This window comes from Lepus europaeus, chromosome 3 (genome assembly GCF_033115175.1).
Source record: "Lepus europaeus isolate LE1 chromosome 3, mLepTim1.pri, whole genome shotgun sequence".
Lineage (NCBI taxonomy): Eukaryota > Metazoa > Chordata > Mammalia > Lagomorpha > Leporidae > Lepus > Lepus europaeus.
In genome coordinates, this window is record NC_084829.1 from 77,910,573 (window position 1) to 77,926,854 (window position 16,282).

The window sequence follows — 16,282 nt, forward strand, 5'->3', positions numbered from 1 at the left end:
AAGGCCTTATGCTATATGTTAAAAAGTGTCTGGGAAGCCATCATAACCTTGGCCCTTTGGATTCAGGAGGCCAATCTCTTTTCTTCGAACACTTGGTCATGGGTGGAAAAACTCACTCTTGAGAGGGAGAGACACTTTGATACCACCCTTAAGGCATCCTTCCACTTGGATGCTAAACCCCCACCTTCTGAGGGTGAGAGGGAGAAAGAGGCAGTGCAGGACTTGGGAGAGCCTAAAGACTCAGAGGAAGATGGCGGGGAGAGAGAATGGGCTAAGTTTGATCAGGAACGCAGAGACCCCACGGTGGCGTGAACTGTTGAGGTAAAAACAAAAGTGAAAATCATCCTGCCTAGCTGATCCTCCCCAGAAGCGCTGGGATCCCCCCATACCTCTCAGGGGCAGAGGTGGCCTCCCCCTTTGTAGAGCCATGGAGGAGCTACGTGATCTGGGCCCTTACGATTGCCCAGTATGCGAGAGGAGAAATGAGGTGACCTATGTGGAAGCTTATCCGGTGGACATCAAGCAGTGTAGGGAAGTGAACTCTGGGCCTGGGGACCTGTTGCCTCAGGCCTACCCTGTTAATTTAGCTCTGGGTGGCAACAGACCTCTGGAGTGGTATCCTTGGGAAGCAAAGGACTTAAAAGAGCTTCACAAGGCAGTGGCAGAAGATGGGTCGAACTCCCCCAGGCACAAACCCTGCTGCAAGACATAGCTTATCACTGATATGTCCCCGAGGACTGGTTGGATGTGGCCAAAGCAGTCCTTGCAAGTTCCCAGTTCATAAAGTGGTGCACCTTCTTTAAGGTTGAGTGCTGGGTGAGGGCCGAAGCTAGCCCAACAGCCCAGCCGGCTATCTCTATCTCTACGTTATGCTGGCTTGGATGGGGGAGGGATTCTTTTTTACAGGGATCAAACAAGCCATGCTACCCACTCCGTACCATGAACAAGTGAGGCAGGCAGGAATTAATGCTTGGTACAAGCTGGATGAGGGGCCCACTAAGTCTCCCATCACAGGGGTGCGACAAAAACCGGGAGAGTCATTGCCGGATTTTATAACCAGGGTCCAACACAGTCTCCATCGTAAATTGCCAGCTGGAGACATTGGGAATCAGTTTGTTAAGATGCTTGTTTGGGAAGGAATAAATGCTGATCATCAGATGGTCTGTGCTGACCTGAGGGAGGCTCATAAATCTCCAGAGGCAGTTAAAACTAAAGTGGAGCCTTCAGGTGTGGCAACAACCCCTAAAGGCCCAGCACTGCCTCAACCCACCATGCCTCCAATTCTGCCCATGTGGCCACCCCTTTATGGGTATTCCCCTCCCTTGGATCGCCCACCACCATCTTGTAAACAGCATGCCTACCCAACCCCAGGGCCAGTCCTGTTAGGCCCCAGTGTGCACAGTCTTTCCTGTAAATGGGGGGACTTTCTCTGCACTCTCTTCCAGTCAGTGTGGCCTGCCGCACCCATGCAGGCATGGCCACCTATCTCTAGAGAGAATACTCCTTAGGGCTGCTTTTTTTTTTTTCTCTCTATTTACAATTCAATACTTCTCCTCACTGGGAGGGGTGGGAGGGAAAATGCCTCTGGCTACTACTGGCCTTACTTAAATCTCTACCTTCCACCTGTGCAGCCCCAGCTTTTCTTTTGTTATTTTTACTTTAAAATTTTTTTTTTATTATTTGACAGATAAAGTTAGACAGTGAGAGGGAGAGAGAGAGAGAGACAGACAGACAGAAAGAAAGGTCTTCCTTCTTTTGGTTCACCCTCCAAATGGCCCTACAGCTGGCACTGCACTGATCCAAAGCCAGGAGCCAGGTGCTTCTTCCTGGTCTCCCATGTGGGTGCAGGGCCCAAGCATTTGGCCATCCTCCACTGCACTCCCAGGCCACAGCAGAGAGATGGACTGGAAGAGGAGCAACCGGGACAGAATCCAGTGCCCCAACTGGAACTAGAATCTGGGCCACAGCTCACTAGGAGGATTAACCTAGTGAGCCGTGGCCCAGCCCCAGCTTTTCACTATCTCAGCTCACTATACCTCGCCCCCCCCACCCAGGAATTCGGACTTTATCTTAGAACCAGTCCTGGCCCAAAGTCTATTCTCTGTGCCTTATCAGTTTGAGAATGGCTCTCTCCATGGTTTCCAACTGGCATTTTTGGACCTCTCAGTTGCAGAGATGCCCACTTGCTCGGGAGAATGCCCAAAGATCCAGACTCCAGACGAGTTGATGCAAAAAGCACGCGGTTTTTATTGAACGTTTGTGCAAACGGGCCCCCACCTCAGGCGGTGAGGAGCCCTGAGCGGCAGTTTCACACAGGTTATATAGGCAACAAATTAGAATATTCCTAATGCGCATGCTTAAAATGCGGGCAGAGAATGCAGAGGTGTTACAGGATTGGTCAGTTCAGAGGGACCATTAGCATATGGGAGAACGCTGGCGAAGAATGCTGGTGGAGAGTGCTGGTGGAGAATGCGGAGGTGGCACGGGATTGGCTGGTTCGGAGGGACAATTAGCATACCGGAGAATGCTGAGGGAGAGTGCTGAGGGAGAGTGCTGAGGTGTTATAGGATTGGCCGGTCGCAGTGACATCATAAGTGTGCGCCTAGAGACTCTCCGAAGGGGAGGGGCAGCTCTGTTCTGGGCATGCCTAGAGATTCTCTGAAGGGGATTGACTTTTCCTTCCCAGAGAACGTCCTGCCCGCTAGACTCTGGAGAACATCTAACCTCTTAAGAAGCCCCTGATATTTGCCCAGGCCTAGTTTCTTGTCCCTCCCCCCATAAGGGTCCTTCAGCATTTTGTCCCTCTTTTGTTCCAGTTTTTAAACCTTTGCTTCAGAAGCAGCCCCATGTGGCTGATAGAATATGATGTCATGGGGCCTAAGATATTCTTAGGGGAAAAAAAGGCAACTGTAACTAACTTTTCTTTAAATCTAGGAAGTTCACTACCCTTAAAAATATTGCTTTGTAACTTGCTGAACTTATTTTGCAATTAATTGTAACAGGTTTCTGGGTAATCAGTACTCAATGAAATAGCAATGGGTAATTAGTACTTGTTTTAGATAAATGTAATTTTAATTTTAATCAAATTCAGATATGATATAATATCAGCACCCTAAGTCATTTAGGTATAACTGCTAATTTAAATTGGGTAAATGCAGATGAGAGAAATGCATCCAAATATACTCACCATGTTATGAAAATAGTTCAACACTGTTTAAAATAACTCAGGCTGAAATTTGTGTTACCTTATTTAAAAATGTTGTCTTAATTTGGAGATTTTTAACAGGTTATTTCAAAATGTAAATCAAGGACATTGGCAGAAGGAAAACATCACAAGTATACTAATCTATTTCTCTTTGACATTAAATTAAAATCTGATCCTCTGTTAAAGTAATGTGTTAAAGTAATCTATTATGTTCTCTCTATTCCTCTTTGACATAGAATTAAAATCTGATTCTCTGTTAAAGCAACGAGTTAAATTAATATATTATGTTCTCTTAATGTCTCTTAAATTCTAATTGTTGAAAACAGCTGAGTTTTTATTAAGAGCTATGGGTTATTTAAATATGTGCTTATTTTCAAACATTTAAATAATCACCTTGTTACAATGATCAATCTTGGTCTATATTATGTCTACTTGCCTGTTTTTAATGTTTAAGTGATTACCTTAAATCTAATCAGATCTAGCCCACAGCCTTGGTTAAAATGCTCAGGTTAAACATACTAATTTTTGACTAAGCAGTTTGACTCTCTAACAGTTTAATTTCTAAACCAAGTCTTCCAACTTTGAGGCTTCCAGTTGGATCCCTGGAATTCTCAAAGGAGGAGACTCTAAATTTGTTAAAGTAACAACTGTTTGAGCCAATTCAGATTATGTGAAGTACATTAAAATGTTGTAAATGGTGTCAGACCTATGTTGTATTCATGTTTTTGCTTTCCATCTAAAGTGATCTTATGAAAATGAGAGTGAATTCTGTGTATACAAGCCTTTACATGTCTTTGATATGCTTTAAACTTGTTTCTTTTATAGATGTGTTTTTGCAAAAACTATAACATCTCTTTCTAACAGTGTCTGCTTAATTGTTTACTCAGCCATTTCTAGAGTTAGGTCCTGTAAGCTCTTTTGACTCTGTTAAATAGTTCTGATTTATGTGATGTTTTCATGTACTAACTCTTATGTTCAAGGTTTTTTATTTCTGATTTATTCAACAACAAGAGACACAGAATTCATGTTCTGCCAAGGTAATCTATTGTGTACTCTACTGTCTCTGTTAAGTTCAAATTGATGAAAAGCAATGTTAAATATCATTATGATTAGATCTGTTCTAAAAGTGTTAAAATCATCCTAATTAAATAAATGGCTGTCATTTCAGGATGTTAAGGAATTCTATTTTAACCATATACTCTAAGTTCTCTTGGCACCTTTAACAAGATTTCTAAAGATCAAAGTTCTAAATTCTCTAAACTTTTGGTGTCTCCAGAGGGCCCCTGGAGATGTCAAAAGCTATATCTCTCATCTTGCAGAGATAATAACCAATTGAGATATTTACATTAAAAGTGCTGCCAAGATGTAAAATGATGCTAAACTTTAGTTATAAACGTCTTTCTTTCTAGCTGCTCCAGTCTCTGGCTCAGAAGCCAGATCCTTTAAAGAGGGACTGACAAAGCCTCCATGCAACTAATGCTGAATAACCATGCATTGCTAGTTCAAATGTGGATCAAACGGAGGTCTAGCAAAAAGGGAAAGAGTGTTCCAAAACAGACTTAGAGACAATGGGAGATGGTTATGTGACAGATGCTAGAGAACTGGGTTCCAGGAGCCCAAAAAAGCTCTAGTGTCCACAGGCTACATGGTGAAAACCCGGACCCCAGAAACCTAAACTTATGGATTACACGGTAAGACTAGTTAAACGTGGAAACCCAGGCCCATAACCCACTGGCTACATGGTAAATATACCGAAAGCCAAAGGATGGCAGAAAAAATGCCACAATATCTTCTCTACATCAGGCTAAAGCTGAAAGCCCAGGAAGTCAGGCTAAGCAAGACTCAACTCACTGCTTCATTTCCCCTCTTTTACTCCCATGCCTTTTGGACCACTGCTCACTCTGGTGAAAAGACCAAACATGCTGTTAGTCTTTTTCTATTCAACAAAGTAAAATTTTAGAAAAAGACCAATTATAAAACAAAAAGGGGAAATCATACCCCCACAAGACCAGCAACTAATGGCCATGCTCACCTTAAATATATTAAATTTTCCAAAACATCAGCCCTTGTCAGCCTTTCACAAACATTGGTCCCTCCAAGTACCCTACATTTCGGATAGGGTAAAATGGAAAAACTCCCTAACGGGATGCTGGTGAGGACTAAACCCACTGATAAGTGTTGCTAGAGGATTTGGATGTGTCTTCCCTCAAAGGAATTCCAATCCCATAGGGGTACCTGCGAGAAACCTTAAATATCTCTCCTTTGCCGAAGAAGATCACCCAGGAGGACCTCCTCCTGAGGAGTGATTTTTCTTTTCTCTTACAGGAATAAAAAGACTATATTGGACTCTCTGCCTCATTGTGACTGGATCATCATGGTACATCAGGAGTGCTGCTTTTATGCTAATCGCTCTGGCATTGTCCAGGACAAGATCAAGACCCTCCAAGAAGACCTTGAAAAATGTAGTAATGGAATAAGCTCTAGTTATCTGTGGTCGGACCTTGGGGGATGCCTTCCTTATCTCCTCCCCCTTGTGGGCCCCTTGGTCTTCCTTGTAAATTTGTCCAAGATCGCATCGCTGCAGTCCAGTTAATGGTGGTCCGACAACAATATAGCATTCTTCAAAAACTGGGTTATGCCACTCTTCAAGTGCCAGATTGGAAACCGCATGCATTCGCCCATGGCCACTGCCAAGATGTAGAGGTATAATACATAATACTCTGAGTTGGTGGTAGCCAATGACGCGTAAGATCCCCTGGGGCAGACCTTAACAGCTGGAATAGTAGTCAAAGACGGGTAAGATCCCCAGAGGGGGACAACCTGAGACAGACATGCTCCCTAAAGGGCTGATCCCAGTCAGAGGGGACAACCTAAGACAGGCACACTCTCCGCTCAGTTTCTCTTTCTCTCTCTCTTTAATATAAAACAAAAAAGGGGGATCTGCGGGGAAATTAGGCACATGAGGCAATTCAAATATGGTGCCCAAAGGAAGTAAGGTGGGTGATATCCAAACTTGTTTACCACCAAAGCTGATTTGCCACGCAGCATCAGTGGAGGTGACAACAACTGATGATGAGTGTACAGACGTATGGCTGGTCCTGTAAAAAATGACCTTTTAAGTAATTGGTTGGTCCTTATGCCCTGCCCCAATGACTCTGAAGTTTTGTGCTTTAAAAGGCTTTGCTACTCGCACAATAAATGAGTTCTTGCCTGGCTTGACTCCCTGCTGCGTCTGTCTCTGGGAATGGGAGGCTGGGGAACGAGTGAGCGGCGCACTTACCTTTCTTCGGACTCAGTCCATCCTCGTTCGGGTGGACTAAGACCCTGCAAGCCTACATTTACAAATCAGTATGTACTGATTACTCTAAACAATATTAGTCATGAAAACATTCCTCCTCCCTAAAATGCTGTGTGTGTGTGTGTGTGTGTGTGTGTGAGAGAGAGAGAGAGAGAGAGAGAGAAAGAGAGAGAGAGAGAGAATGTGTAAGCTTTAAGTCAGGAGAGATTGGCTGTGAACCAAATCCAAAATATAAGGTAGTATATATAAATTCTTTAGTGGTTGACAAAAGGTTGTGGAGATATTTTTCTCTCTTGTTATATAAATGATTACACACTTAATGTTTCACTATTTATATAAGCAACATATAGATATGTACATATAGAGAGAGTTTATAAATGATACACTTTAATAATATTTAAAAATTATATTAATTTTGAAAAAATATAGAAGGTCCCCAACATGTAAATGTTTTTCTACTTACGCTGCTTCTCAGAGTAAGCTTGCAATGGTTCTGAAACGTTTAAACTACCTTTGATTAGGGCTGGTCTGTCCAGCCAGTCTTGTGGCACTACATAATCTGATATTTAACCATGGAAAAGAAACAATGACAGCACACTGATTGCAAATGCAAAGAACTTTAGTCACTTCATTCTGACATTCAATGTTACTAATGTTACTACAAAAATGCTTACAAATGAACAGAATTGGATTTAAAGGATGAAAAACAAAAATTTGAAATTTTTCCTTGATTATTGGTTGTGCACAAATAAAAACTATAAGGAAATTTAGTCATATAAAAATGAAATATAACTAACTTTATGTAGAAAAAAGAATCAATTTTGAAGAATCTTGGGAGAAATGACAGAAGGTGTTCTTGTGTTGCCAGAATAAAGAAGACAAAGTTCATTGTAGACATTGTTTTCAGCAAACAATAATGCCAGCTCTAAAGAAATGGGTCACATAATATCAATGTTCACTATAAATTAGTCTTTTACTCTGATATTGCAGAAAGTGAAAAATGGTGCACTATCTTAGAGAACATAATTAAAGTTAGTGATGAATTTTCTGTTGGAAGACATTTTAGTAAAATTTTTGAAAACATGAAGGCACTTAAACATTTCTAGAATCAATCCTGATGCTTTGGTTTACAGACATTTATAAACGGGGTCTTCACTGAGTTATACTCCTTATGTACTACTATATCGTTCTTTCCTCACTTTATGGTCCTTGTTGTGACTCCCATATTATGTGAAATTAATATCTCTCTGCATTCACAAAAATCATATATATTTGTATGTATACAATATTTATATATGAAGTGAAAGACAAAATGTTAATATTGTTGAATTTGGGGAAAATGAATCCAATTTTACACAATTCTGAAATTTTGTGTGAAATGGGGGGGGGTTCATAAATTTCTGCTCAGCTTATCTATGAACAATATTCCTATTTTTAAAACATGTGTTTGTTCAGGGCAGAGATAGATAAATTGACAGGTATTTCAAAATTAGCATCAATAATAGTTTTCTTCCAATCTACTGTGAGTGAAGATATATTGTCAGAAATCTGGCTATCCTATCTATGAAGGTGAACATGTGAAGGTCTATATTCCTGAAGTCATTGATAAAAACAATATTACTGTCAAAGGTTTAACTTCAATGCTGGCCCATTCAATATGCTTTTTATCGACAATAAAATTTTAATATTTTAGCTGGGATAATTTTATTCGTGTGATTGTAAGAGACATCTACATTTATGGTGTAGATAGATACAGATATAGAAAGTACAATAAAAACAAATCAAAGTCTACATTTTTCTTCCCTTTTTAACATTATAATTTATTACTAAAATTTTTTCATCATGTAGAAGAAGGTGGCATTGAAAGATGATATCTTCCAGATATCAAAAATATCATGCTTGCCCCATCCTCAAATGCATAGCCATTATTAGAAAAGAAAAACATCAATCTTAATATTGTTTCTTACTGTGTTATACCATGATGCATAATACTTTATGTTTATTATCTTTGTCTGTTTTATGCTTTTTCATGTCTTTCATGCTTTCTTTGGCTTAATATCACCAAATAATGTGGTAAAAGTTAATTCTGACCAGTGAAAAGCAGGGTAATTGATAAAGGTAATTTGTTAGTTTCCTTTTTTAATGTGTCAGAACTTAGAATTTCAAGTATAAAAATCATTGCAGAAAACCTGAGAAGTGGATTCTTTCCTCCTGATGTCTCTTTCAAATGAATGGTGAGTTGCTAGCCAATGCTTTCTGTTCCCCTTGTATCTTAAGTCCTTCTTTCTATGGGATATTGGGTTGTGGGGAGGAGGGACGGATGGGAGGTATAACCTGGTGAATGAGTTTGGAAGCATAAACTGTGTATGTAGAGTTTTGCCTTTTCTCCTCCCTCTTTGAATCCTCAACCAGGTCCCTGAGGGCAGTCTTTTCTGAACGTTCATTACTGCAACTTTTCCTGTTTCCAAGTAATATGCCATGATGGAGAGGCCAGATTGGCTTTATATTGGTGTTCAGGATTGAGAAACTCCTTTGTTCTTGCACACAATTTGATTGAAGTATCAGTGTAATGATTATGATGATTTGGCTCCCATGGGCTTCACTCTATTTTTAAATGATTAAGAACTTGAGTTCATATGATAATGCAATCTATCGGGCCTCTTCAAGGCCCAGTTGCAAAAAAAAAATCAATGTTAAGTTCAGTTTTTGTGGCCCATGATATATTTCATGGCAAGAATCTTGCTTGATTTGAAAGAAATTCCTAAATTGGAACTATGGAATCATTTCAGTTAACATTTAATCAAGAAATATTTATAAAATGTCTGCACTATTGTGTCACTGGGACTATAAACAAAGATGACTTTGAAAATGAGAGTGTAGGTACACAGAAAGTAGTCTACTACTTCAGTACTACTAAAGCAGGACTAACTCTAATGCAGATCCACTGTTACTCAACAACCTCCATAGCACATGTTCTATCACTTCACTTAGACAAAAAGAACATTTTTCAGTAGTTTTTTCTAGTGTCAGGAGTCCCTTGAAACTTAAAAGAGGCAATTTCAGCAAATGATATCTACAGCAAATTATTAAAAGAAAGCTTGAGATTTTCCATATACACTACATCTATTGAGAAAAATCCATTATGGGCCTACTTATAGAATATAAAAGGTTCTGGAGGCATTATCAGAGGTGAGTGCACCATCCTATTTCTCAGAACAGCATTTTAGGGTTTAATTAGGGAGGTAAGGAATTGTGACAATTATAAAGTTTTGGCTTTTCCTTGTTTTGAATTCTGATTCAAGTTCATCACGCATACTTTCTCTTTCATGACACCTTGTTATATTCACCACACAAAGCCCAATTAACCTTTTTCTCCTCAGTGCTCTCCTGTATCCCTTCTTATATCTCTTTCACCACGTGAATGATTCCATAATCATTTTAATTACTTTTGACGGCTTATCTCTCACACTTGTGAAATTTATGGTAGCTAGTGCTCTATCATATTGATTTAAACTTATTGATAGGCAGAGAGAGGAGAGAGGAGAGAGAGAGAGAGAGAATCCTACCCATTGGTTTACTTTCCAAATGTCCATGACAGTCAGGGCTACGCTGAGGTCAAAGTTGGGATTTAGAAATTCAATACAGGTGTCCCACTTGGATAGTGGGAACCCAGTCATTGGAGCTACCACTATTTCTTCTATAGCCTACATTAGTAGGAAGCTGGAGTTAAAAACTGGAGCTGGGATTCAAACTCAGGCCTTCCAATGTGTGATGGAGGAGTTTTATTGCTATGCTATCTTCACCTCCTCCCCTCATAATAATTTTTTTGTTTTCCATTTTATTTAGCCATTATACTAAACTCAATATTATTTAGTCAATTTTACTATTAATATTTGTGAATATATCAACAAAAGAAGGCAGGAAATACAAAATTCAGATCAATGTATTTCTGTGATTTCCAGGAATTCAGGTAAAGTAGCAATAGGCAATATAGAATTATCGAATAGCAAAAAAAGAAAGTAGGAATAAAAAAATAAGCGGAAAGAGGAGGCTAGAGGGAACGAGGCTTGAAACTCCGTGGGGAAAAGTTCACCAGGCTAACTAGAAGAGAGATAGGAAAAAAATTTAAAAAGTGACCGATACAGACACAAGTTTCTCTCTCTCCTCTCACCTCTCAAAGGCGAGCAAGACAGAGCAGGCGCCATTTTGGACATACGTCATAAGCAGGGCGACCTCAGGCCTGCACCGGCCCTGAGCCTAGCAGAAAAACCTGACTCTGGGGGGAGGGGTGAAATAACAGGAGATTAGCATCTAACTTGGCAACCCAGTGGGAGACTGCAGGAGAATTGGAGCCCACACTGAGGGCAGCAGAGATTCCCTGTGTGGTTCTTGGGAAAGAGCTTCCGATCTCTGGCTCCTGTGGGTATATCATTTGCCTGCTAACTACCTCCAATTACGTTCAGCTGTGCGGAATTACTTCCCTTTTAAATCAAAAAAAGAAAGAGAGATTTACCACACCTAACCTGGGAGTGTCATCTTTGACACACCCTCAACCCTGAGGAACCAAACACAGCTCTCAGTCCACACTCATCTCAAGCCTCTAAGGCTCCACTGAAAGCAGACAGTTCACTTAATATAGAGCCATAGTGTAACAAGAAAAAACACCACAGTGAAGAAACCAAATATCTCCAACATGCCAAACAACAAATGCAAAAACCGAGGTAACAAGAACAAGGAAGACACTATGACGCCCCCAAATGAAAAAGACACCCCAATTCAAGATTATGAAGATGATGAGATCGAAGAAATGCAAGAAGCGGATCTCAAAAAATTGATAAGAACATTAAGAAGTTCTCAAAAACAAATTCTTGAACTACAGAAATCCTTCATGGACAAGATAGATAATCTCTCTCGTGAAAGTGAAATATTAAGGAGGAATCAAAATGAAATGAAACAACTAGTGGAACAAGAAACTCTGATAGTGACGAGAAATCATAATGAAATGAAGAATTCAATAGATCAAATGACAAACACATTAGAGAGCCTTAAACACAGAATGAGCGAAGCAGAAGAGAGAATATCAGACTTAGAAGACAGAGAACAGGAAAGGAAACAGGCAAACCAAAGAAAAGAAGAAGAAATTAGAAATCTAAAAAATATTGTCGGGAATCTACAGGATACTATTAAAAAACCCAACATTCGGGTTCTAGGAGTTCCTGAAGGCATGGAGAGGGAGAAAGGATTAGAAGGCATTTTCAGTGAGATACTAGCAGAAAATTTCCCAGGCTTGGAGAAGGACAGAGGCATCTTAGTACAGGAAGCTTATAGAACCCCTAATAAACATGACCAAAAGAGATCCTCACCACGACATGTTGTAATCAAACTCACCACAGTGAAACATAAAGAAAAGATCCTAAAATGTGCAAGAGAGAAACGTCAGATTACTCTTAGAGGATCTCCAATTAGACTCACAGCAGACTTCTCATCAGAAACCCTACAAGCTAGAAGGGAATGGCGAGACATAGCCCAGGCACTAAGAGAGAAAAACTGCCAGCCCAAAATACTATATCCTGCAAAGCTCTCATTTGTGAATGAAGGTGAAATTAAGACTTTTCATAGCAAACAGAAACTGAAAGAATTTGTTGCCACTCATCCTGCCCTGCAAAAGATGCTTAAAGATGTGTTACACACAGAAACACAGAAACATGGTCACCAATATGAAAGAAGGTAAAGGAAGGAAACCTCACAGCAAAAGATCACAGGGAGCTCAATTTCTCTTTGACATAGAATTAAACTCTGATGCTCTGTTAAAGCAATGTGTTAAAGTAATCTATTATGTTCTCTTGATGTCTGTTAAATTCTAATTGTTCAAAAACAGCTGAATTTTTATTAAGAGCTATGGGTTATTTAAATATGTGCTTATTTTCAAAAATTTGAATAATCACCTTGTAACAATGATCAAATTTGGTCTATGTTATGTCATGATTTTAAGAAATCTTATTTCAACCAGATATTTTGGATTTTGAGCCTTCTTGGCATTCTTGACAGGCATTCAAAAAATCAAAGTTTCAAACAATCTGGTCTCTAAAATTTCCAGTAAATCCTGGACTTTGGTTTTTCCAGTTTGGGCCCAACTGAAAAAATCGAAGGATCTATGTCTCTCATCTTATAGAGACACCAACTAATCAATCTATTTGGATTATATTAGAAGGACTGTCAAGATGTGATGTGGTACCATACTTTAAGTTTCTATAATGGAAAATGCTATTAATACAAATGTTTGAGAATTAAAAAGTCTAATGATCTTGTGTTACTAGACATGATAGTTATCTTAATGAGAAAGCCCCAGAGGCCTAAAGGGTTAAATACTTGTAAAATCCTACAGGTGCTTTCAAAAATACTGTGAAGTAAGCAAGTGCCTCTTGGTTGATAAGTTTATAATTTTAAACATGGCGACTTAAAGTCTTTTGTCATCCACAGTTATATATGATTTGCTGCTCATAAAACTAAAGCGTTGTTGGTTCTGTGTTTAGCTGTCCTCCTATAGGTTCCTATGGACTTTTTCCAGCCACTTTTATTGTATTCAGTACTTTGGGATGGCTCTGTAAACAGATGAAGCCAATACTGTATTAACAGTACCAACTGAGAGAAAGTATGGTTAACTGAGGTTACTAAAAAGAAAAAGCAATTCAAATCAATTGGCAATCTACAAAAAGAGTTAAAGATTTTAAAAGCTAGTATTAAAATTGCTATATTGGTCTATCATGCTATATTATATGTGTGTACATATTGTATGTCCACATGGGGAAATTTTATTAAGAGTTTTATTTTAAATGGCTTATAGATAAGATTGTCCATAAATTTAAGCTGCTAAAATCAATCAAAGATACATTTTAATTTGAGTGACCTGAATCTGTGTATCATATGTTTTAAACGTGTTGGTAGAAAGAAACTAAAAACATTTTATATGATTGTGCTTAAGTTTACTGGCTAAACAAACTACACCATGTTAGATATTTAAGAGGTGTTTTCAAATACTTGATTCTTAAAATTTATAGAAGGCATTGGACCTTCTGGTAAATGTTTTCTTAAGTTGTTATCTAGTGGTTGAAACGGTTTGCTAAGTATTCATGTGATATTGCTATTGTCAGCAAGCGATCTAGGTCTTGCTCCCTCATTTCTCTATTCTAAGCCCAACTTGTTCTTTCATTTCTCTATTCTCTTCAAGGTAGGAAACTAATTCTATTATGAAGGAATCTGTAGGATGCACAATTTAATCTTTAGACCTTATAAAAGAGGTGGCTAACATTTTTCTGTAATAGCATAGCCAAAATAAGAACTTAAATAATAATCTCATAGCTAAATTCACTTCGCCATCAGCGAAGTATACAGTAAGTAGAAAAAACCTCCCTTTCAGACCAAAGGGAAAAAAGTTTTAAAGTGAGAATATAATTTTCCTCATGGGCATTGTCTACCTTAGAAAAACTATTACAGAACATGCCTGTGACTATAGACTTGTAGTTCAGGCCACCGAAGATTAGAGATGGGATACGGGCACTCCCTTGACTTGCATCCTCTGGTCTGCTTTAACACAAACCAGGAGGAAAAGAAAGCTAGGCATCAGAAGCAATGAGTGGCAGGCCTATTAATGGCTGATCTGTACAGTGATCTGCCCTCAAGGAGACCCAACAGGCCAGCCCACTGCAGTGGCTTTCAAAGTGGTAAGCTTGGGCTTCAGCAGAAGTCAGCTTGTGAAGAGCCCTGGCAGCTCTGCCAAGAGTTGGATCACTGGAAATGGACCTGCCCTGGAGTCGAAGGATGCCCAGGTCAGAGCCACAGATCTTATTGGCTCTAAGCTGAAAAGCCCTTCACTCAGCCCAACTTCCAAAGTGACCACTGCAGCTGAAGGGATGGCCAAGTAGGGTCAGCAACATTGCAGGCAGAACTGTAAATTTCTTGTTAGAGATGCCCCTTGCCTTTACCTGGCCAGCTCTCCTCCCAGGCCAGCCAAGTAATGAAAGTCAACAGAGTGCCTTCCCCTAGGAGGTTCACACCTCCCTTAGAATATACCCCATGTAAAGAGATAGATAGGTCTGGGCCTCTTAACTTACAAGGTAAAGCCCAACAGATTATTATCAAGCCCCTTCTATCAGGTTCATTTGCCTCTCAATCAGAAAACTTAATTGTAGCTTAGACAGCACCTTTATTAGCTCCTCTAATAATGACTCTGTCCTTTGTTCTAGAACCTGTCTAGCGTACTTGGGCCTCATTCCTTTGTAATCATAACCTCTACTCTACCACCAATGGCTCTACTCCCAACCTGTGTGTACTGATGGTCCTCTTCCCCACTTAATGTTGTATAATTGTTCAAACCTGGTAAATGCCACTCTTAGGATCATTGGTTACTATCCTCACTCTGTCTTTTATGACCTTGTCTAAATATGATCAGAGTTGGTAAACTTGGAAGGCTTCCATAGCCTTGGCAACTCATGACGACAGCCTAGGGTGGTTACTGGCGCCATAAACTAGAGTGTCAATTTGTTGGGTCAACAACAGGAGCCACTGTGCAGTTGCTCCTCATGCGGGATCTCTGTCCTTAATGTGCTGTATATTGTGATTTAATGCTATAACTAGTACTCAAACAGTATGTTTCACTTTGTGTTTCTATGTGGGTGCAAACTGTTGAAATCTTTATACTAAATTGATCTTCTGTATATAAAGAGAATTGAAAATGAATCTTGATGCAAATGGAAGGGGAGAGGGAGCGGGAGAGGGGAGGGTTGCAGGTGGGAGGGAAGTTATGGGAGGGGGAAGCCATTGTAATCCATAAGCTGTACACTGGAAATTTATATTCATTAAATAAAAGTTAAAAAAAATTACTCAGCAAAAAAAAAAAAAAACTTAGCTGAGGGGATGGTCAAGTAGGGTCAGCAACATTGCAGGCAGAACTGTAAATTTCTTGTTAGAGATGCCCCCTGCCTTTACCTGGCCAGCTCTCCTCCCAGGCCAGCCAAGTAATGAAAGTCAACAGAGTGCCTTCCCCTAGGAGGTTCACACCTCCCTTAGGATATACCCCATGTGAAGAGATAGATAGGTCTGGGCCTCTGAATTTACAAGGCCTAAAGCCCACCAGATTATTATCAAGCCCCTTCTATCAGGTTCTATTTGCCTCTCAATCAGAAAACTTAATTGTAGCTTAGACAGCACCTTTCTTAGCTCCTCTAATAATGACTCTGTCCTTTGTTCTAGGCCCTGTCTAGTGCACTTGGGCCTCATTCCTTTGTAATCATAACCTCTACTCTACCACCAATGGCTCTACTCCCAACATGTGTGTACTGATGGTCCTCTTCCCCACTTAATGCTGTATAATTGTTGAAACCTGGTAAATGCCACTCTTAGGATCATTGGTTACTATCCTCACTCTGTCTTTTATGACCTTGTCTAAATATGATCAGAGTCGGCAAACTTGGAAGGCTTCCATAGCCTTGGCAACTCATGACGACAACCTAGGATGGTTACTGGCGCCATAAACTAGAGTGTCAATTTGTTGGGTCAACAACAGGAGCCACTGTGCACTTGCTCCTCAGGTGGGATCTCTGTCCTTAATGTGCTGTACATTTTGATTTAATGCTATAACTAGTACTCAAACAGTATGTTTCACTTTGTGTTTCTATGTGGGTGCAAACTGTTGAAATCTTTATACTAAATTGATCTTCTGTATATAAAGAGAATTGAAAATGAATCTTGATGCAAATGGAAGGGGAGAGGGAGCGGGAGAG